At 43.8% G+C, this 22975-nt stretch overlaps 1 long non-coding RNA gene across 1 annotated transcript in view; it reads right to left on the reverse strand.

The window, feature by feature from the left end:
* The window catches only part of LOC110256682, an 81084-nt gene that overhangs the window by 29836 nt on the left and 28273 nt on the right, over window positions 1-22975 (reverse strand). The window contains exon 3 of the long non-coding RNA XR_002338551.1: window positions 12615-12792. This is a non-coding gene — a long non-coding RNA (uncharacterized LOC110256682). The remainder of the gene's footprint in view (window positions 1-12614; window positions 12793-22975) is intronic.

A 22975-nucleotide genomic window follows, 5' to 3' on the forward strand; every position in this document is an offset into this window, starting at 1 on the left:
CCATCTTCAATCACATCTGCTGACCCTCTTCCTGACCCTGTGCTCTTGAGTGTTGCTGTCCCCAGCACCACGATCCCACCACCACCTCTCTGTTTTGGACTTCCTGCTGGTCTAGTCTTCACTCAGATACTCCCATGGTTCACTTGCTGTCTTTGCTCAAATGTCACCTCCTCAGAGGGTATTTCAAATAGTGTCTTGTAACTCCTACCCTCTCTGCTGCCCGTCCTTTTGTCCTTCATATTAGTGTCACCACCTCATTATAAACATACACAGACACAAAAACAGACACACACACACCCCTACTCACATATGTATTTGTTGATTATCTGTCTCCACCCAACACTATGAGCTTAATGAGACCTTTTCTATACCAATCTCAGCTGTATCCTTCATGCCATGGACAGTGCCTGGAACACAGTAGGTATCTAGCCTAGTTGTTGAACAAACAGTTGAACTGCCTGCCCTCTACCTTGCTCAGCAGTGCGTTCATCTGGATTCTAAGAACCATGCTTTGTCCTTTACCATGTAGTTCATCGTCCTGGCATCTTGTTTTTCAGTAAATAAGTTTCATAAATGCATGCTACTGCAGAGCTTGTTAAATAAACAATGACACATTCATGTCACAGGATTCTACATCTTCTTACCCCATTTTTCTTAAAAAGCCATAACACTTATAGAAAAAAAGATAAGGAGGGTATATCTAAAACTGAGAATGAGATCATCTGTACAGTATGGGATTACGGCTAGAACTTGGTTTCTTTTTCTTCTTTTTTTTTTTTTTTTTTTTTTTTGCTTTTTATGGCTGCACCCATGGCATATGGAGGTTCCCAGGCTAAGGGTCCTATCAGAGCTACAGCTTCTGGTCTATACCACAGGCACAGCAACACTGGATCTGAACCACTCCTGCGACCTACACCATAGCTCACGGCAATGCCGGATCCTTGACACACTGAGTGAGGCCAGGGATAGAACCCACATCCTCATAGATACAAGTCAGATTTATTTCCCTTGTGCCACAACAGGAACTCCTAGTTTCTTCTTTGATGTTTCATTTTCTAAGGTGTCTACCATGAAAATGTACCCTCGTTCAAGCAAAATCTAATTTTTCAAAAACTTCAATGTGTTCCTGTTTAGAAGTAAAACTGCTAACCATCTAAGACTGAGAGTCATTGTGCCAAGACCCAGATCCTCACCTCTGCTCCTTAGGTTGCTTCAGCCAAGTTCTAATATCTTGGGACTTGGTTTATTCTTCTGAAAAACAGGGGCACTGTCTGTTGTTCTTGATATAGAGTGTGATGATGCTGAAATGGCATGTCTCCATGCAAGCATTTGGAAAAGAGTAAATCATTTTGAGGGCTTATCACTAGTGATTTCTTTGTAGGGCATTGGTGGGTACTATAGAGCTTAACCCCTCTTAGTAAAGACATTTTCATATCCACGCTTCATCCAAAGGCAGGATATTGGTGGAAAGGGTAGGCACTGCAGCAAGGCAAATGGAGAGACCAGTTATTTACCAGGCAGCCTTTCTGTCCCCCTAACCCCAGATTACCGTGCATTAAGTGACCACCTACTGTTTACAGATAAGATCTGAGTTTCAAGGTATTCTTCTGAAAGGACCCCTCCAAGGAAGGAAGGTACAGCAGGAGCTCAGAGCAGGAGCTGGAACCAAGTAAAACCCCCTTCCTATCCCCTTCAATTCAAAGCCAGAGTCCCAAGTACTCCCCATAACCTGCCCCAACACACCAACACACACACACACATAAGGCTAAACAGTCTTCATTTAAGTCTGATGATGTTCCCTTTAAATCTAAAAGTAGGTCTGCGATATTTTGCGCAGACTGAGCTGAGTGCTTCGGACCATGGGTGACGGCAGACAGGAGGTGCTGGCTCATTACCCCTGCCTAGTATCTCCCGCCACAGGCCTGGAGAAGCCTCACTGCACAGCCACCAAATGAGAACTCCATCAGGATCCTCTCCCCTACAGGGGCCTCAGTTTCCCTGTCTGCAAAATTAGGAGGATAGATGAGAACAGGGAAGCAAAAAACCCCATCTTTGAAATCCAAATGAAATTAGTCCACACCCTTATCCCAAATGCAGCAGCAGACCCAGTATCCTTCCCAAGTGGTCCAGGGATATTCGGAGGTGGGGGAGGGTGTAATTCTCCATCTCTGGGTTCTCCATTTTGCTGAGTTTGGTTCAGTTTACAGATCGCCATGTCAGCATCCCACATGTTCTCTTGTTTTCCCATATTATGGCATCTCATACTGGGTACTGCCCTATTCCTTCAATCCCCTAAATGCCAACAACACAAATCTCCAAATGTAAAACAGACTTTTATTGACAGTTTGGGTCAAACTACTTAAACTTGGAAATGAGATACCCCGATCTTTGAAATATTTGGCCACTCTGCCATTGTGAACTTTTTACATTGTCTTCCTTTCTCTCTGAGGTTCAGCCGCCCGTCACATGATACAGCCTCTCCTCCCATACGAGTACCTTTCACCCTCTCTTCCCTGCTCATCCATGACCTTGCATTCCTATTAATTATGCAGAGCAATTTAGATCTCTCTCTGTTTGGCTGTGTTCTTACAGACTGTGTTCCTCAGGGCTCATTTTCAATACCTAAAACAGACTATAAAAATACATTCCAAGACAAAAATGGTTTTCTCTCTAAGAGGAGCTCTGATGCCAACTCTGTATAGCTTTTTTGACCCCTAATCACATACCTACCATCAATTCCTAGTTCCACGCCTGAAGCAGACATCACTAATCAATCTCACCACTATCCGCCATTAAGGAGGCCTCTTTCCAACAGGGAACTATAAGCAGACACCACCAGTCAATAAGAGCTATCACATTAAGTACAACATTTTTGGAAACTCTGAGCCCCAGATGACCTCAAAGTTTCCTTCCACATCTGACTTTCTAGGGTCTGGTGAAAAGAGAATATTCATTGAATAAAAATAACTGAGGGCATCATTAGTCATTTGCATGGAAATAATCTAGGTACTGTGAATAGGATACCCTCTGACCTCAAACATTCCCCCTTCCCTTAGCTCCAACAATCTGCCACAGACCTGCAAGTAGCCCATACATGATCACTACTTTGGATTAAAATATGAAAGATCCTTATTAAATAAGAATAGCACAACCTCATTCTCAGCCCAAAATGTTTTCCCCTCATCCTTTTCCTTGACTTGACTTCCTCCTAGTCAACTTTCTGGGCTCAGCTGAAATGTCACTTTCTTTAAAAGGCATCTCTGATACCCCCCTCCTCCAAAAACAGGTTGGTGTCCCTCCCCTCACTATGTACCCTTAAAGCACAGGTGCTCCCCACCATAACCCTTACCATTTAATTACATAATTACTCCTTCCACCCAGACTCCAGCCCTGGCATCAAGACACGCCTGCACATAGTAGATGCTCAGTAAATGTATGTAAAAACTGATGATTGATTATTAAACATCTACTTTTTAGGGTTGTTGGGAGACCGAGGGATGTGTACTATATAGAACATGTTTAGCAGAGTGGCTGGTGCATAGAAAGGGTTTCAGAAAGGAAAGTAATGAGAATGTGATGGTACAGGGCTCTGTGCGCTCTCTCATATAGCATCTTGTCAGATCCTCACAAAATCATACATGAAGGCACTGTGACTGTTCCCAGTTGATAAGTGAGGAAACTGAAGCTCAGAGAAGTGAAGGGTGTGGATGCTACAAATGGGATCCGAGGCAGCTCAGCCTTGGAGCCTCCGCCTTCGGGTTGTTCAAGAGGAGATCGGGGAGAAGCCTTGAGATGAGCACTTGAAGGTGAGTGAAGTTCCCACGGAGAGGAAAGGGCAAGTGTAGCAGCTGAACTAAGGCTTGAGCCTTAGAGTCAGAACAGCCTGAGCTCCAATCCCTCCACAGTTCCTTCCTAGCTGGGTGACTTAACTTCCTTGGGCAAGTGACTTAACCTCTCTGAACCTCAGTGTTCTCCTCTATAAAACAGGGATAATAATACCTCCATCTGTATTGTAACACGTAGATGAAACAAGGCCCTTGGTACACTGACACATTATCTGGTATTCCTAAATTAAGAGCCAAAATTACTATTTCCTCCTCATTCTCTTCTCTTCCCTTTCCCCCACCTCCTTCCTCTCCCATCCCCTTACCTCTCACTTTCTCTCACACACACTTGTATATACCATCTGATTCTTAGTGGGCAAAGGAGCTAAGTGGAAGCCTTTATTCTTACCACCCAGCAGTATGTGTGTTTTGGGGAGAACTGGGGTTTTTTCTCTTAATGCTTTGAAACAAAGAGAGCTTATTGGGTACAATTAATTGTTCAAACTGCCAGAGATTTGAGAGCGGAGGGGTAAACAGATGCTGCTCTGAGCACTGTGCTCATTAAATCGGAGAAAAGATTCATTTCCTATGCATGATTAACTCCCCATCGTCAGTGATTTACACAGCAGATGATCAAACGAGAATTCATTATTCCACAGACAGAGAGTTTGGGCACTAAGCATTCAGCCTCCTTGGGGCAGCTCTGTCGCCTGAATTCCTGAGGTGTCTGTGGTTTGTGCCTTGACCCAGGAAGATGCTGTCTGTCTTTGGCCCAGTTCTCCCAAGGGCTCTAAAAAGAATAGTGACCCAAAGCAGCCCAGAGTAAGCCACAAGGCCTTCCTCTGTTATGTGACTGGAAGGGACCCAGAATCCAGCTGCCTTTGGTCTCCGTGATGTCTCACCACTGCTTAAAGGAGCACCTGTACTTGGGGATATAAAGCCAAGCATAGCAGGGCTCATGTTCATCAGAGAAACTCCCAGCATCCAAACAAAAAGTCAACCTCATAGCCTTTAAGATCCATAGAGATTTGTCCAGTTCAAATTGAGTACCTACTATGATATTAAAAATCAAGTATGTGGCAACCTCTTATTCCTACACTGGCTGGACAATGTCTTCCTTAAAGGCTAAAAGAGTACCTCTGGTGCTGAATTAGTAGGCAAAAATCCAAGGGGCTCTATATTGCCCTTACCTTCCAGAAAAGGGTAATTCTACTGCAAGGGCTTACTTTAACCATCAGTGTTGCAGAGGCCAAATAATCAGGAACAACAAATATCCCAAAGAAAGAGCAGGGTCTCTTCCCTTCATGATGTCCAATCAAAGAACCTTAGACCAATCACCATGAGCCAGGCTTTGTCAGGGACATGATGCTGAAGTAGACAGTCCCCACCCACGAGAAATGGTAATGAGGTAGAGACAGAGAATTAGAAGTTTCCAAATGTCCCTTTCTAGACCAAGGCTTATCTATGATGAATGCCTTACTAGGTCTCAAGAAGGAGAGAAAAATAAGAACCATCCTTGTATGGATTTTTCATAGAATTAAATTTATTTCATTACTAAATGATTATTTTAAAATAATGCCCTTCCTTCCCTTTTCTCTATTTGTATTTCAATAAATTTCTTTTATGAAATGATTGTGGTGATATGATTTGAGTGTTTCAAGGTCTTTTTGGCAAAGTCAAAGTTGCCAAATCTATATCAGACACCCCCCCCCTTTACAAATGTTATTGCTTCATGAAATTTCTAAATAGGCACTTACAGCTATATATAAAAGCCGTATAGATAAAGCTCTGTGGGAGATCAGCCTGCAGGGTGAGAAATCTTTGGGTGAAATCTTCAAAAGAGCTGACATTTGGGCTGAGACTTTAAAGATGGATGGGCTTTGTATACTAGAGTTTGAGGTAGATTTGAAAGGGCATTCAAAGTGGGGGACACAGCCAAAACAAAGGCACAAGGGTGGGAACAGAATCCCACAATGAGTCATGCTGCCATGCTGCCAGAATAGCAAAGACCTAGTTTACCAGAGTTGTGGATTCCAGGCTATGAGGCACCGCCTCCTAGAGGGCTGTAGAGGTATTGCAAGGTATCTGCCAATTTTTGTACCAATTTGCCAATGCCTCATCCCTAGTACAACTACTTTTCAAATGTCTGTAGATCTATTTAACCAAAGCATTATTGAATTCATAGATGCACTTGGTCACCAAATGGTTTCTCGAGTAAAGTATACCAAAATATCAACCGTTAGTTTGGTCATCCATTAATTTTTTTTCATGTCAAAAAAGGAACCTCATGCCATTTCTTAAACATTCATTCATCCAGTATTTATTGAGAGCCCATTGTGTGCCAGGAACTATACTGGACACAACTTGCCATGGTAGGCAAGATCTGGAGCAGGGAGACCAGTGAGGAAGATGTTGTAACCTGGTTGAAAGATGAGGAACAGACAGACTGGGATGACAGCAAAGGGAAGAATGCAAAATGTCCAGAGTGGGACATATGTTAAAAGTAGAATAAACCAGATTTGCTGGTGGATTTGAGGATTATGGAGGTCAGAGAAAGAGGAATAAAAATTACTCCTAGGATTTTAGCCTGGACAACTGCCTAGATGATGAGAAAATGTATGAGAAAATGTATGAGAAAATGAGAAAAGATTGGAAACCAGTGGATAACCGAGTGAGGCTTGTGAAGGTGGGTGAGAGGGGCACTGGAAATAATCCTGGAGGTCTGATCAAGAGGGTGGGAGATCCTCAATACTAGAGCAAGAAGCTCTGAATATGCATAACTAAAGGCATTTTCTTTCATCACCTCCAAAAGTCAGAAGCATAGGATCCTTGAGAATGTTTGCGGGAGATGCCCTTCATTCAACTACACTTTCTGACAACCAACTTATACAAGTGTATACACTTGGCGTCATGGGGGATACAAAGAAAAAATTATAAGACCTAATTTCTGCCCGAAGACACCATCATCTGATCACTTGAGTCTCAATCAGAGCAAGTGTTTCCATCTTTGAATAATGGCATAATAAGATAGGCTGTGGTGGAGTTCCCGTCATGGCGCAGTGGTTAACGAATCCGACTAGGAACCATGAGGTTGCGGGTTCGATCCCTGCCCTTGCTCAGTGGGTTAACGATCCGGCGTTGCCGTGAGCTGTGGTGTAGATTGCAGACGCGGCTCAGATCCTGTGTTGCTGTGGCTCTGGCGTAGGCTGGTGGCCACAGCTCTGATTAGACCCCTAGCCTGGGAACCTCCATATGCCGCAGGAGCGGCCAAAGAAATAGCAAAAAGACAAAAAAAAAAAAAGATAGGCTGTGGTGGCAAGTTGGGATTCTGGAAGCCACCAACATCTCTATGAGGCATCAGTTGGCAATATTTTGGATAACATCAGTATAGGTCCTCCTCTCCTGTCAAGAGGTTCATCCTTATGCTACATAAGAACAGGCTTGACACATCCAGTTTGTTCAGATTCCCCTCTGCATCCTTCACCTTGACAACTGAAACAGACTTCACTGGTGGACCCAATCCCAACAGCCTTTACTAGCCCAAGGCATCCATCCTCCAGATGTTGTGAGCAATGGCTATGAGGCTCACATCTACCCTTGGGGCACCACTTCACCCAGAGCGCCCCCTTTAGTCACATCCCCCCACCAGGCATGCCTGTATCCAGTGACTAGATGACCTGGAGTCTGAAAAGGCTCACCCTCTTGCTTCAGCACAGTTCATATTCCAGAGCTCCCTGTGGGGTCAGGCTGTAGCTAGTATCCCACTGAGACCATGCCCTTGTTTAATTCCTTCTCCTGAGCTTTCCTGCCTCCCCCACTCCCTTCTTCTGAGGGCTCAAAATATCACATGCAAGAGAATCCCAGGGAAGACAACCAAAGATATCAACTCTGCTCCTTAAGCTCTAACACAATCTTATTATTACTAATAACTTACATTTCTGAGCTCCTACTATGTGTCAGACAGCATGGGAAGTCCTTCACATAACTTTTCTTCTAGGATCCCAAAGGTTAAGTGTCATTACTCCCATTTCACAGATGAAAAAACTGAAGCTCTAACAGATTATCATGTGTGGCACCCCTGAGTTTCCTGTGGCCTCTCAGAAGGAACCCAGATCCATGGGGCCGCCCTTCTCCTTCTGCAAAATGCTCATTTCCTCCACCTTACATGTTCCCCTAAACTACTCTTTCTTCCTCCTACAATCTTCTCACTTTACATGCCCATCCCCCTCGGAAAACCACTGGTCAATCACATGGGTTTCCTTGCTCAAGATCTCCTAGGGCAGAAAATTCAGTTGATTTCCATCTATTTTAGTTTTCTCTCAGAATGGCTTTTTTAGATTGGCAATAAGCACTTTAGCTCTCCCAAGAATTGTTCGCTCAACAAAATGTTCCTAGCATTTTTAATAGTTATGTGTGTTGTGGGGAGAGAGGGTGTCCTGCCACCTTCTTTTCCAGGTGCTGAAAATAACTGACAAAACCTGAGACTGCTGTAGGATCAGAGGCTTTTCTCTCCCAAAGGATCATGCCTCAGTGCAAGCAAAGTCAAAGGGGAAATATTCTGAAATTCTAAACCCTTTCCTAAAGGGAGGGGCATAAGAGAGTGAGGATGACTTACACTGGCCATCTCTAAAAAAAGAGGGGGGTATGTGTGCATAGTTAGAAGCAGAGGGAAACAAATAAGAAACAAACCTTCATGCTTTGCATAGGCTGTTCCTTCTGCCTGGAATGTCTTCTTTCTCTAACCACTGAACTCCTACTCATGCTTCAAAACCCAGTTTTAAACATCATCAACTTTAAGACTTATATGAGCTTCCCCAGCCTCAAACAGAGTCACTGATTTCTATGGACATATAGAATCCAATCCACTCTCAGTCTATAGCCATGGTAGGTAATTAAAAGCTCTTTCCTGGGTGAGATAACCCAGGATCAAATTCTCACTCCATCACTCTCTGGCTGTGCAATATGTTGCAAGTCATTCAATTCTTCTAAGCCTCAGTATGCTCAGTAAAATAATAGCAAATTTCTTTATTACTATCATCATCATCACTCCTGCCTCTGAATTCCCATAGGCACCATTTTCCTATTGTCCATTCCATTAATTTGCTATTTACCCTAGATGGCCTTGTTTTGTTAATTAACATCTCATGTGTGCATATCGCCTCTCCTTAACTACACTGCAAGATCCCTGGGGACAGGAATGCAGCTTATACTTTTATATCCGACACAGCTGGGAGAACAGTGCCAAACACGTAATACGTGCTCAAATATTTGCTGAATAAATTCTTAAAGCTTTGGCTACAAGTATAGGTGCTTATTTTGCTTGGCAACAGAATAACATGTCATATTTACATTCTTGTTTCCAAGGCTAATTGATGTGGGTCTTATAATCATAAAAACCCCTCCAAACTCTCCTCTAATAATGGCAGAAGCCATCAATTAAACAAACCATTAGATGGATCAACAATCTATTAATCCCCTCTTAGTGGAGGGACACTGGTTGATTTTTCAGCTGTCTGGCTGCATGGAGGCCTTGGATTTAACTGGAATATTCAGTTTGGTTTCCAGCTCTCCATTAGCACGGCTTACTCTATGAAATGAGGTTTAGATGATAATGTAGCTAATACAAATATGGAGATAGAGAAAGATATGCAGATAGCATCTAATGCAGTTCCCAGCATATTGTAAATCTTTAATACACAACGGCTCCAAAAACTTGAGGAGAAAGTAGAGGAAGATAACAGAAAGGAGATTCAACCCTGGCTCTGATGCTTGCCAGCTACACAACCTTTGATCTCGTGAATATCCAGGTTTCTCCTAAGAAAATGGGGATAAAAATATCTGCACTGCAGGGCTATTATGAGGATTAAGCAATATTATATGTATAAGATGATAGCTATGTGTATTGGCACAGGTGACACAGTGGACAAACAGGTACAGAGCACCTGCCCTTGTAAAATTCCTAACTGTGAAGTTTACAAATAACCAGTTAGGAAAAGAGGACGGTAAGCGCTGTGACTGAAGGCAGAATGGAGAACCAAGGGGACACAGAAGAAGGTAAGAGACCATCATGCTTTCATTGCCCAGCTTCACACCCACCTCCCGTGGTCTCCGTGGAAACTGAGCTGCATCCCTGGCAGGTCCTATAAAATGTCAGACAGAGGAGACGGCAAGGCTGGAGGTAGCTGTCCCCGCTTCCTAGGCCTGCCATAGTGAAGTGCGACACACTGGGTGGCTTAGAAAACAGAGAATTCTCTCACATTCTAGAGGCTGAAAGTCCAAGATCCAGGTGTCAGCAGGGTGAGTTCCGTCTGAAGGAATCTGGCTCATGCCTCTTCCCTAGCTGCTGGTGCTTTGCCATCCATTGGCGGTGGTCCCTGGCTGGCAGAAGCACCAGCCCCATCTCAGCCTTGATGTCTCATGGACTGCACATGGGTCTAAATTCCCCCTTTTTATAAGGACACCAGGTAGTTTGGATTAGTATGACCTACTACAGCATGACCTTGTCTTAATTCCATCAGTAGGGATCCTGTTCCCAAATAAGGTCCTGTTCTGAGGTACTGGGGGCTAGGACACTATCACATGAATTTGGGCAGGGGGAATACAATTCAACCCTTAGCAAGGGCAGAGGGGACTGATCTTTCCAGTCTGCTTCCTGCTACTGTCAGTGTCAGTGGTTCTCCCCAGACCATGGGCAGGGCCATTTGGTTCCAGAAACAGCAGTTAGCTCCCATGTCCAGGTGTTTTTTCTCACACTCCTGGACACAGCTTCACTGTGCCCCATCAGAGTCTCCAGTGACAGCTGGCCAGGGCCACCCCCTCAGAAGCTGTCTCAGCCCTGTGGGGACCCTCCTCCAAACATCTTGAGTCTAAAACCCAGTCTATTCCCTTTAGGAATTAGCTTCTTTCTGCCTGTGAGAGCCCCCCCACCCCTGCATCCCGGTGATCCCCACCCCTTGATATTTGTGTCCTAGTGCAGGATGGATGTGCTGACTAGCTTTTTTTAAATTTCTTTATATATTTTTTTTTCTACTGCACAGCATGGTGACCCAGTTACACATACATGTATACATTCTTTTTTCTCACATTACGTGTTCCATCATGATTGACTAGACAGAGTTCCCAGTGCTTCGCATGTGGCTCAAAACATAACTACTCAGCATTGCTTCTACTGTGCTGACCAGGTTCTACTAGAATACAGCAGGGATAATGGGATCTCACTTCATAAACTAAATAACAACTGGAGTTCCTGTCGTGGCACAGTGGAAACAAATCCAACTAGGAACCATGAGGTTGCAGGTTCGATCCCTGGCTTAGCTCAGTCAGTGGGTTAAGGATCCAGCATTGCTGTGAGCTGTGGTGTAGGTCTCAGATGCAGCTTGGATCTGGTGTTGCTGTGGCTGCGGCATAGGCCGGCAGTTGTAGCTCTGATTCAATCCCTAGCCTAGGAACCTCCATATGTTGTGGGTGTGGCCCTAAAAAGCAAAAAAAAGAGAGAAAAAAGAAATAAATAACAAAGCTATAGCCTCTGTCAAGGATATATTATCTCACTCACACACTTAGTCAGCTGCCAGGTTGTGAGCTGTGCCATGGAGAGGCTCATGTGGCGAAGAACTGAGGGAGGCCTCCAGCGAATACATGGTGATAAACTGATGGCTTCAGCCCAAGAGCCCAGGAGGAACACTCCTGACCACAGCCACTTGAGTGAGCTTAGAAGCAGATCCCGGTTGAGCCTTCAGGTGAGACCCCAGCCTCAGCTGCCACCTTTACCGTTGCTATGAGAGACCCTGATGGAGAAGATCCAGAGAAGCCATGCCCTGGTTCCTGACCCACAGAAAGTAAGAGATAATGAATGGTTGTTTTAAGCTACTGAGTTAGGGAGTAATTTGCTACACAGCAACGAATAACTAGTCCACTGCAGTTACTTTCTCTGTGACCTCAATGTTCCCTTTTTATCTTTCCCATCTTCCAATAAGGGCTTAACCAACCCCCTATTAAATTTTCAGTTAAATTAATGCCTATGATTTCTATTTCCCTGATTAGACACCCACTGACACAAGATGATATCTAACCTATGACCTTTGAGGGCAAGTAGGGGTTCACTAAGCAAAAGGATGGGAGGAATGTTTCAGGAAAAGGATATAACATACGTGAAGGCCCGGGTACCATTTCTTCTTTAGACATATTTATTGAGCACTTACTACATGCCAAGCCTGGTCCTGGAACTGGGATTATGCTCATGAAATTATCCTCGCATGTTTGGAATTAGGCAGCAGTGAGACAAAAGCCAAGACCAGTACATCAAAGACAGACCAAAGGATGCGTGCACCCTGCTAAGACAAGAGCACTTGCCTTGGCATTCCTCACCCAGGCAGAGGTGAGGAACCACCTCCCACCTCCATAGCATCTCCTCTGTGAAGCAAGGATAACAATCTCTCCCTCCCAGGACTGTCACTGGCCAGATGTGATTTGTGGGGGTGGGGTTTAAAGCATCTTTGTGTAGGAAACAGAGCTCTACTTGTGTTAAGACACAGAAGTCCTACTTTTCAAACTGGCACTCTCAACTCAAAATGATCCAACTTCTTCATCTGCCCACGTGGCCAGTGGCCCTGGCTGGCCTGGAGCTGGCTGCAGACAAGTCCTGGGTTAACGGGATTAAACAAAGAGCCTGTTGCTTCTGGCCACAGCCAGCAGGTTGCTGGTCATTGATAAAAACAGGCTGTAATACAAAGAGCAACCTCTCCGCGGCTGCCCACCTCATAAATCATCAGCTACCAAGGGCTATTGAATTACCTTTAGAAGATGGATGACACCAAGCCGGAAGGCTGCCTGATAAGGTTTCCCTTTGAATAATTCCGTATAGAAAGCTGGGTTTGAGAAATGGGGTCTTTCCACTAGCTCAGCCCCATCCACACCGTCTCTGCCAGGTGCTTTCAAGATAAACACATTTCCTTATGGGCTGCCAGAGCATCTGTGATGAAGGAAGAAAACTTACTGTCAGACCCTAGGAAAGGATCTACTTCTGCTCAAGGTATGAAAGGTGGTTTTATTATTATTATTCATTATTTATAGTACTAACTTCATAATAGCTGTGATCTATTAAGCATATTGTATGTGCTGGGCAAGGTGCAAAGAATTTGAACTCATTCAAATACTTTAAAAAAACCATAGGAGGCAAGTCATGTTACTCTCTCCATTTGATTGATGAGAAAATTAAAGCTCAGAAATGTAGTATGACTTTCTCAAGGTCACACAGCTAGTAAGTGTTAGAGCTGGGACTCAAACCCCTGGGTTTTTTGTTTGTTTTTTTGTTTTGGGTTTTTTTTGTTTGTTTGTTTGTTTTTTTTGGTTGAATATGTGGCATGTGGAAGTTCCCAGGTCAGGGATCAAACCTATGGCCCAGTTATGACCAGCGCCAGAGCTGTAGCAACCCTGGATCTGTGACCTGCTTTGCCAAAAGAGAAATGTCCTCAAACCTATGTTCTTGAAAGGAATGAGCAAACTTGCTCTGTAAAGGGCCAGACAGTAAATATTTTAGGCTTTGTAGGCCATACTCTCTGTTGCAACTACTTACTTCTGTCCTTGTAGTACAAAAGCAGCTGTGGATGATACATAAACAAAAGGGCATGGCTGATTGCCAACAAAACTTTATTTACACAAACAGGCAAAGGGCTTGCTTTGGCCAATGGACCATGACCACCTACGACAACCTCTAAGCAGTCACATGGCACTAACTCTACATTTGGACTTTACAGTTCCCTCCACTTCCCTATGTGCACATAGAAAATGTGCTGGAGTTACTTAGTGTCACTTAGTTCAAGCATTTGTAATTCCTCTATGGCCTTCTTGAAGGCTCTAGCTTTAAGGAAAATACAGAGATTCTGCCAAGTGGAGAAGCAAGACGTGTAATAGATTTCAATCATTCATTGTATCGGTGAGGAAAAGACCTGTTAAGCTGTGGTAACAATAAATCCCCAAATCTTAGTGACTTAGAAAAGGGCTTCTCAACCTTGGCACTATTGATTTGGGGGGGAGCTGGATAGTCCTTTGCTATCCTGTGCCTTGTTGGGAAAGGGGTGGAGGGGGATAGTTAGGGAAGTCTTTCCCATCGAAGCTACAAGAACTCTTAACCCTATATAGGAGTCAACAAGAGAAAAAGAAGGAGGAAAGATTTGAGGCAGAGAAGTGGTTAGAAGCCTGCTGTGTGTTGGGGGAGCTAAAAGGTTAGCGGAATGAACACACAGCAAATAAGGGGAGAACAGTGTATGAGGGAGCTTCAAAGGACAACAGGGGACAGATCAGCCAGGGCTTTGTAGACCATTTTAGAGAGTTTGGTTTTTCTCTTCTAGGCATTGAAAAGCCACCACATTTTAAGCAAGGAGTGAATAATCTACCGATTATTTTGAACAGATCATTGAGTGTGAAGTGATCACTCTCATACTTCCAGGTGAGAGGTGGAGTGAGCTCGGACCAGGGTGGGGGTGTGGAGGACAGAGAAGAGCACATGTATTTGAGAGATAATTGGGGTGTGAGACATCAAGAGGGGAGAGGTTTTCAGATGGCCTTCTCCATTTCTGGACTGTATAGCCAGATGGATGATGGTGAGGTTCACTAAGATAAGAAATACTGGAGAAGGACCAGGTTTGGGGTAAGGGGAGCCAACAGACACTAATTTATAATAGCTTAAGAAATCTTTGAGGTGGCCAGGTAAAAGTATCAATAAAACAACTGAGTATATTTGTCTGCAACTCAGAGAAAAGAGGAGGCTGAAGTTATACTATAGATGTTCAACCCTCACACTGCAGCCTGTTGCTTTGATCCCATTCCCTTGCTTCACTGTTTGTGGCTGGTTATCCTTAACTCAGTGGCAGTCATCATGACAACCATAAAAAGAACCATGTATCTGCTCCCCTCAGAATTCACTCACTCATTCATTCATTCATTCAACAGTCTTGGATGATACTGTGTACCAGAATTTGTCCTTGGGGGCTGATGATACAGCAGTAAATGAGGACAAATGGTCTTTACAGGCATTTAGTATTTTAGGGCTTCTTCCTTTGTGTGAATGGCTCACAATGAAGGACTCTTGCTCTTCCATGTCTGGCCTGGAGTAACTCATCCCACACTGAAGGAAATGCTGGTCATAAAATGACCTCACAATTTCAGTAGGAAAATAGAATTATAGCATTTCAGCCTTGCATTGTTAGGATTCATTTAGTTCAATGACGTCAGATTTCTTCTCATATGCCAATTTTAATTTATTGAAAGTGGCTGCCTGGAGTGATAGGCTGAGAGTGATTCAGCCAGAAAAAAAAAAGAGTGATCAATTAGTGATGTCAGCTGGGAGTGGGAGTTGATATGGGAGAGTATGATACAACATATTCATGGTTCTGATCTTAACTCCACCTTTTCATATATTGCTAAATTCTGTTTGATAACATCTTGTTAAGGAATTTTGTGTTTACATTAATGAAAGATATTGGTCCATTATTTTCTCTTTTTTTAATATCAGCTATTCTTACCAGAGTTATGCTGGCCTAATGAGATGACTTAGAAACAATTATTTTCTTTCTGAAAGGGTTTATGTAATCTTGGCATAATTTTATGCTTAAATATTTGATAAAATAAGCCTGTAGTTGTGGGGCAGGGAAGTCAAAGAGAGGCTTAATTGTGAATTCAATTTCTTAAATAGATACAGGGCTTTTTAGATTTTCTACTTCTTCTTCTGTTAATTTTGGCATGTGGTATACTTCAAGGAATTTGTCCATTTCATCTAAGCTGTCAAATTTAACCCATTAATTTAAAAGATGAGAAATTTAACTATGACAACTGACAGACAAGACACAGAGTAAATGACAGATGATTAAGGATAAGAACTCAGGTCTTAACAGGCTGAGTCAACTGCTCTCAATCTGCCACATCCAGATTTATCCTACTTGCAAAAGCCACAGGAAAATCATCTAAGGATCTTTTCCCAAAGGACAGTCACATGCATTTTAAATGCCCACATGCTGCAATATTTAGCATGAATGGGTGACTTAGAGAAAAAGCGATATCCAGGGTAAAAAAACCACCATCAGCACCCAATTGAAGCCTCAGATTTTAGCAATCTTACCTGCTTCTCTGGTTTAGGTTGCCCTGGGAGGCATCTCAGGCTGCTTTCCCCCTGGTGCTCTCAGCTGAGCACAAGATGCCAGGCTGTCCATGCAAATTACTCCCTCCTGAGTCTAAGTCTGACCATCAGAAGATAAAGTCCCTAGGGACCTTCTCTGCCTGGCCTGACCTACTTAGATGTGACATGCCTAATGAGAATGGGAATGGAGCTGATGGGGATAGACAAGAAGGCACGCTCAGGGTGGCCCAAGGGAGATGAACTCATAGGATTTGGCCCCAAATACTTCTGGGGGAAGGTCTCTCCAGAGGAGAAGCATCTGTTCAATGCAGACACATCGGTGCTCTGCTTAAAATTTTTCAGTGATACCCTCTGTGCACTTGTGAAATAATCCAAACTCCTGCACATGGCCCCCAGCGCCATGTATGACCCGATGGCTCCCTCGTTTTTTCTCTGTCCTTCCTCTGACCAGTATCTTCTTTGAATGAGTCAACCTACTTGAGTTCCAAAATGGCAACACGCTCTCCCTTCCCTCAGGGTCTGGCATGGGCTGCTCTGTTTGCCTACACTTGGTCCTCCCTCTATTTTCACTTCATTTGCTCTATTTGATCTTCAGGTCACAGCTCAAAGAGATCACTGACTCCAACAGCATTTCCCAGCACCACAAGTCTGTGCCCCTCCTTTGTGCTTCCACAGCCTGCTGCACTCACTCGTCACTCTGGAACAATCCGCCTGTCCAGGTACCAATCCCTCTCTCTAGTCTCTGAGCAACATGGCCTCTCCCCTGAGTCCTACAGTCCTTTGATCACTACTCGCCTACTCACCACCTTCACTTAGATGCCTATAAACATGTTGGACCTAACACATTTGAAACCCAACTCCCAATTCCCCTTCTCAAACTGTTTCTCCCACAGTCTTTCCCATCTCAGCAAACAGAAACTCCCATCCACTTAACTGCTCAAGCTAAAAACCTTGGAGTTATCCTTAAAGCCTCCCATTTCATCATGTCCCACATCTTATCCATCAGCCGTACACCTTTTCAAGTATGTCTGGGGTCGAGCCACATCCAATCACTTCAGTGTTTCTACCAGGTCTAAGCCATTATCATCCCTCATCCGGGTTATGACCAGGGGCTCCCAGCTGGCCTCCCTGATCTACACTTGCTTCCATAACTTCTGCTTCTAACATAACAGCCAGAGGAATCCTTTGAAGAAAGAAGTCAGATTATGTCACCTATCTGCTCACAGCCCCAATCTCACTCATGGAAATAAATCAAAGTCCTGATCAGGACACACACAGCCCCATAGGGTCTGGCCTCAGCTGCCTTCTGTCCTCATCTCCTCCATGCACCACCCCCACCCCTGCTTACTCTGGAACATGCCAAGCATACTCTTGCCTTACAAACCTTTGCACCAGCCATTCCTTCCACCTGCAATGCTCTTCCTCTAGGTAGCCACAACATTCCTTCTCCCATTCCTTTCAGGTCCCTGCTTGAATCTCACTTTAGGAATGAGGACTCCCTTGGATGCCATCTGCCACATGGTAATCCCAGCCCCTCTTCCTATTCTTCCATCTCCCTCGCTCTGTTTTATTTTTCTACATAACACCTATCATCACCTGACTTAGACGTTCCATATTTACCTATTTATTATTTGTTTCCCCCAAACACATCCACGGCAACCCCAAGGGACTTCCGCTTTTGCACTGCTGCAAACCCAGTAAGAAGGACTGTCCAACCATACTGTTGGTTGAAGGATTAAGACTTCTGGCAACATGGCAGATCAAATGGGAGCGACTACCTCTACGACACAAACATGTTATTAGGAAAGAAAAAAATCAATGCAGATGTAGATTCAAAAATAACTAAATGAATATCCCAAGGGGGAAAAAGTGAAAAGAGTACAAAACACTGTAAGAGTGAGCTCCAGGTGAGACCAGGGCAACCCTGGGGGAGGCGGGGTGTCTAACACGGAACATGGGGCTGGGGACTAGGATTTGAATGTCACCAGGACAGGAGACATGGCCGTGGGCCTCTGCAAGGAGGGGAATTAGATATGAGATTCCTGCATGAAATCAGGTCTCTCAAGGAGACTAGAAAACTTCCCCAGCATCCCAGGAAACCTGAAGATGAGTGCAGCATCTGCCTGGGCTCTTGGTGGTTTATTAGTCTGGGTTCCTCCAGAGCAAATCCTGAAACAAGGATTTGGATTCAGAGAGTTTATTGTGGAGGTGATCCCAGAAAGGATAAAGGAAGTAAGGGAAGTAAATGAGAAAAAGGAGAAAAGCCAATAGAATCTGCATAATAAGGAAGTTACTGCTTATCACTGAAAACCAAGGCTCAGTCCTGCCAGGGGCTCTCAGGGAGATTTTGGTGGGCACATCTCAGATCCATCCCATGGAGGATGGGGGATGGACGTTAATCCACCAACTCCCATCCCCCAGTGGTTGAAGGTTGCTCTGAGCATGTTAATTCTCTGCTCTGGCAGGTTCCACCAGACCTCAGCAAGACAGGCTCTCAGCAGAGAAGAGAAGCAAGCACTTGCTGCAAAAAGCTGTCAGCAGCACACTTGGAAATGTTTGCAGCTTAAGAAAAAGTCAGGTGGACCAAAGGGATGCCTTTGCATCTGCTCTATGCGGGGTGGGGGGTGGGGTTCTCCTGTAAGAAGTTGGAACCCCAAGCAGCTATGTACCATGGCATGGTGGTCTGATTTTTATAGTTTCTGTGTGATATAGAAATCCTCAGCCAAAAAAAACAACATAAATGTAAGTCTGGATTTTGAAGCCCTTGAGCCTCAGGAGGAACAAAAGCAAAAACATGGCATAAAGATGGAATCTATTACCAGGAAAGTCTGTTGGGGCTTCTACTCCCCTGCACATAATCCATGGATAGTAAGCCAGACCAGTGGAAATGAGCAGCAGAAAGAGGACAACCTGGGTCCCTAGCATCAAGCTTCTCTCATATGGATACATCACAGTCAGCCCACCAAGCACACTTCTTGTCCCAAAGAAATGTCCCAGCAATGAGGACCACCACACACCTATTCAAATGGCAAAAAGTGCAAAATACTGACAACACCAAATGCTGGTGAGAATGTGGAGCAACAGGAACTCTCCCACGTGACTGGTGGTAATGCGAAATGGGACCGCCACTTTGGAATAGGATGAGCCAGATTCTTATAAAACTAAACATACTCTTATCATACAGTCCAGCCAACATGCTCCTGGGTATTTCTCAAAATGAATTAAATGCTTCTGGCCACACAAAAACCTGCTCACAGATGCTTACAGCAACTTTATTCATCACTGCCTCACCTGAGATCAACCAAGCTGTGCTTCTATTGATAAATGGATAAATCACTGGTGGTACATCCACACAGTGGAGTGTTATTCAGCATTCAAAAGAAATGAGCTATCAAACCATGGGAAGACATGAAAGAACCTTAAATACATCTTCCTAAGTGAAGGAAGCCAATTTAAAAAGACTAAATACCCTACGATTCCAACTATATCATATTCTAGAAAGAGCAAAACTAAGGAGAGGGTAAAGATGATAAAAAGATCAATGGCAACAACAACAACAACAACAAAAGACAAAAACACACACACACAAAAAAAAAAGATCAATGGTTGCCAGGGGCTGGGGTGAGGAGAGATGAAAAGGTGAGCACAGAGGACTTTTAGGGCAGTGAAACTATTCTCTTATGATACTACAAATGGTGGACACATGCCATTACACATTTGTCCAAACCCACAGAATGTACAACACAGAGTGAACCTGAATGTCAACTATGCACTTTGGGTGATAATGCTACGTCAATTAGGTTCATTGATTGGAATCAATGTCCCACTCTGGTGGGGGATGTTGATGGTGGAGGAGGCTGTGCATCTGTGGGGACATGGGGTAATAGGGACCTCTGTGCTCTCCACTTAGTTTTGCTATGAACCTAAAACTGCTCCAAAAAATAAAATCCAGTAAACAAAACTGAAACAAAAAAGGAACACCCTCTTTCCTTCTCTTTCTTTCCCACCTTAATACAGCATGAAAGAAGGAGCAGGGAAGTGCAGGGAGCAGGGGAGTGAGAGGCCAGATCCATCCCTTAAGTCCAGCCAATCCTGGGAAACAGGAGGGGGAACTTGGAATGAATAGAAGACAGAAGTTGAAAAATGGCCTGAGACTGGGCTATTTTAACAGCCCAATGAAACTGAAAAGTTATAGAATCCAGCTGACTTATCAGGTAGCAAGAAGGTGGGATGGGGGTGGGGGAGGAGCAGCAGAGACTGGCTTCATAGTAGTTCCAGGGGAAAATAATTTCATGTTTATTCCTTAATTGGAAAAAGACTTCCCCATCAATCAGGCTCCAGAGACAATTTCTGAGATCTTTTACAAATCACATAAATTCTCCCTTGCTTCTATTCGGAATGTTACCCTTAAATACCCATGTGTGCACACGTGCACACACACGGGGCTGGGAAACGCCTTTGTGGCCGGTAATATCCTAACACCTGTTCTGGTCTTATTGGCAGTGCACAGGGCATTTTAACAAGAATGTGCTCTGGCTCTGTGGAGCAGCAGAGTATCAATAACAATCACAATTACAAAATCTCACCCTTCTATTCCATTTTGTTTCAGGAGGTTTAAAATACTCAGCAGACTTGAGTTCATTAGCTTGTGCACACACATTCACCACCCCTGAGAGGAATAGCAATTGTGAGATCCTCCTGCCCAAGGCTGATACAGTGTAATAGATCCCAGGGCATCTGTCAGACAGTTACACGTAGTGCCATGTCCTGCAGCTGTTCTACAAAGGTTGAGAAAACAACTCCCCTAAAGGCTTTCCATGTGGCTTGTGGTCATTAGGCTGCCATATTGGTTCTGTGAGTTTTACCCACAGTGGTCATTTCCTCTCTGTTTTGACTTGAGTCTCATCCCATCGCTTCTAGGGATATGGAAAGATTGACAAGGTCCCCAAAGAACAATTTTCTAACAATAGGGAGGGTCGTGACCCCACCTGCTAGAAGCATAGCTTTCCTCTTTCCTACAAAGCTCAGTAGTCCTATCAATTAAAAACTTGGCCAAGTGCAAGGGAAATATCTTGATCCTTTTAACTTTCCAGGAGTGGAGAGACAGAGATGGAAATGAGTTAAGGGGATGCAGGGTGGTTCTCTCACATGCCATGTTTCTCCTACTAAAGGACCTTTCTTTGCAAGGGCTGCTCCCTCTGCTTTTGGGGGACACTCCCACTGTCATCCTCTCCCCCTCACTTAATTCTAGGACTTCCTTAGAGGTCAGCACAGGTCACCTCTTCAATCCCAGCGGAAACTTCTCTGTTAGATGCTCTCAAAGAAGTTAGTTCCCTGCTTCCCCCCACCTCCCCCCTTTTTTTTCCACTTTGTAACAATTTACTTGTTTTTGAGTTTATGTGATTATGCTCTGCCTCACCACCCTGACTCTGATTTCCAATAAAGCAAAGCCTGTGGTTAATTTTGCTCACCGACATAACTCTAGAATTTAAGCACACTGCCTAGTACATAGTAGATACCCAATAAATATTTTAACAGATAAAGTAACTAATCCTATTTTGCTAAGAAATGCAAACACATTCAATAATTACATGTTGAATAAATTAACCAATACCTTTAAAACTGGCTTAATATTAGTACCTGCTTAAGAATAGGACCTAACTAATAGAGTTATTAGAAGAATTACATTGTTAATGCAAACAAAGTTCTTAAACAGTGCCTGGCACATAATAAGACCTCAATAAATATGAGTTAATATGCTCATGTCATGGTATCTCCATAACAGGAAGATACTTGGAATATTATTAGGTAAAGGCAGTTTTCTTCTTCACATTTTCTGGTAATCCTGCCCTTCTTTCAGCCTAGGGAGCATTTTTCAGATGTGGAAACAGCTCAAAGGGACCATAAGTTGTACAGCCAGTAAATGGCAGAACTTGGATTCCAAGCCAATCTCTCAGACTCCAAAACACTAGTTTTAACCCACTTTTTTCCAGACCGTCTAGCAATTGTCAAATGAATCAACAAATGGAACTTCAACTTCATTCACTGGAAAGGTGAGCTTCTTTTTTATTTGTCCTCTGAAGAGAAAGTTTTCATTGTACTAAAGAATCACCATCATTAGGAAAAAGTACCTAAAATGAGAATAATCCCATGCTGGCTAGGAAATAAATTCCCCTTTCTTATTATAACAAAGACAATGGTGTACTGATGCATTATTGGAAACAATTATCTCTATACTTGGTTTGGACTGTTTAACTCACAAGTTGCTGCCTCAGCCAAGATTACTTAAAGATGGTGATTTTTTTTTTTTTTCCTACTTTGTTTTAGTCCCATGAAGTACATTTTAAAAGCAAACAGGAGGCCCTCCTTGAAAAATCGATTACATATTTCCATTTTAATGTAACCATTTAATGTCCAATCCTCCGCTTCACCACCTCATTAGCATTTGAAGGCAAAGCACCATTTCAGACAATTATTTCAAAACCTTTTTTGGTCTTCAGACAGAGAATGCAAAGAGAGTAGCATAGAGACCCTTGCAGATCACTGACCAAACAAATGCAATAATCCTGATGAGGAGTGGAGGGTGGGGACTGCAAACTGCAGAAGAAATGAGAAACTATCAGCTTCAAATCCACCTTTGCCTCCAGGGAGCTGCTCAAGTACTTAGGTAGATTTTGTTGTTGTTGTTGTTGTTGTTGTCTTTTTGCCATTTCTTGGGCCGCTCCCGCACCATATGGAGGTTCCCAGGCTTGGGGTCGAATCGGAGCTGTAGCTGCCAGCCTACGCCAGAGCCACAGCAACGCAGGATCCGAGCCGCGTCTGCAACCTACATCACAGCTCATGGCAACGCCGGATCCTCAACCCACTGAGCAAGGGCAGGGACCAAACCCGAAACCTCATGGTTCCTAGTCGGATTCGTTAACCACTGCTCCACGACGGGAACTCCCCTTAGGTAGATTTTTAAAGAATCTTTCGATTTCTGTTTGGTAAATATTGCAGCTCAAAACATAATATATAAAGT

This window comes from Sus scrofa, chromosome 14, assembly GCF_000003025.6.
Source record: "Sus scrofa isolate TJ Tabasco breed Duroc chromosome 14, Sscrofa11.1, whole genome shotgun sequence".
Taxonomy (NCBI): Eukaryota; Metazoa; Chordata; class Mammalia; order Artiodactyla; family Suidae; genus Sus; species Sus scrofa.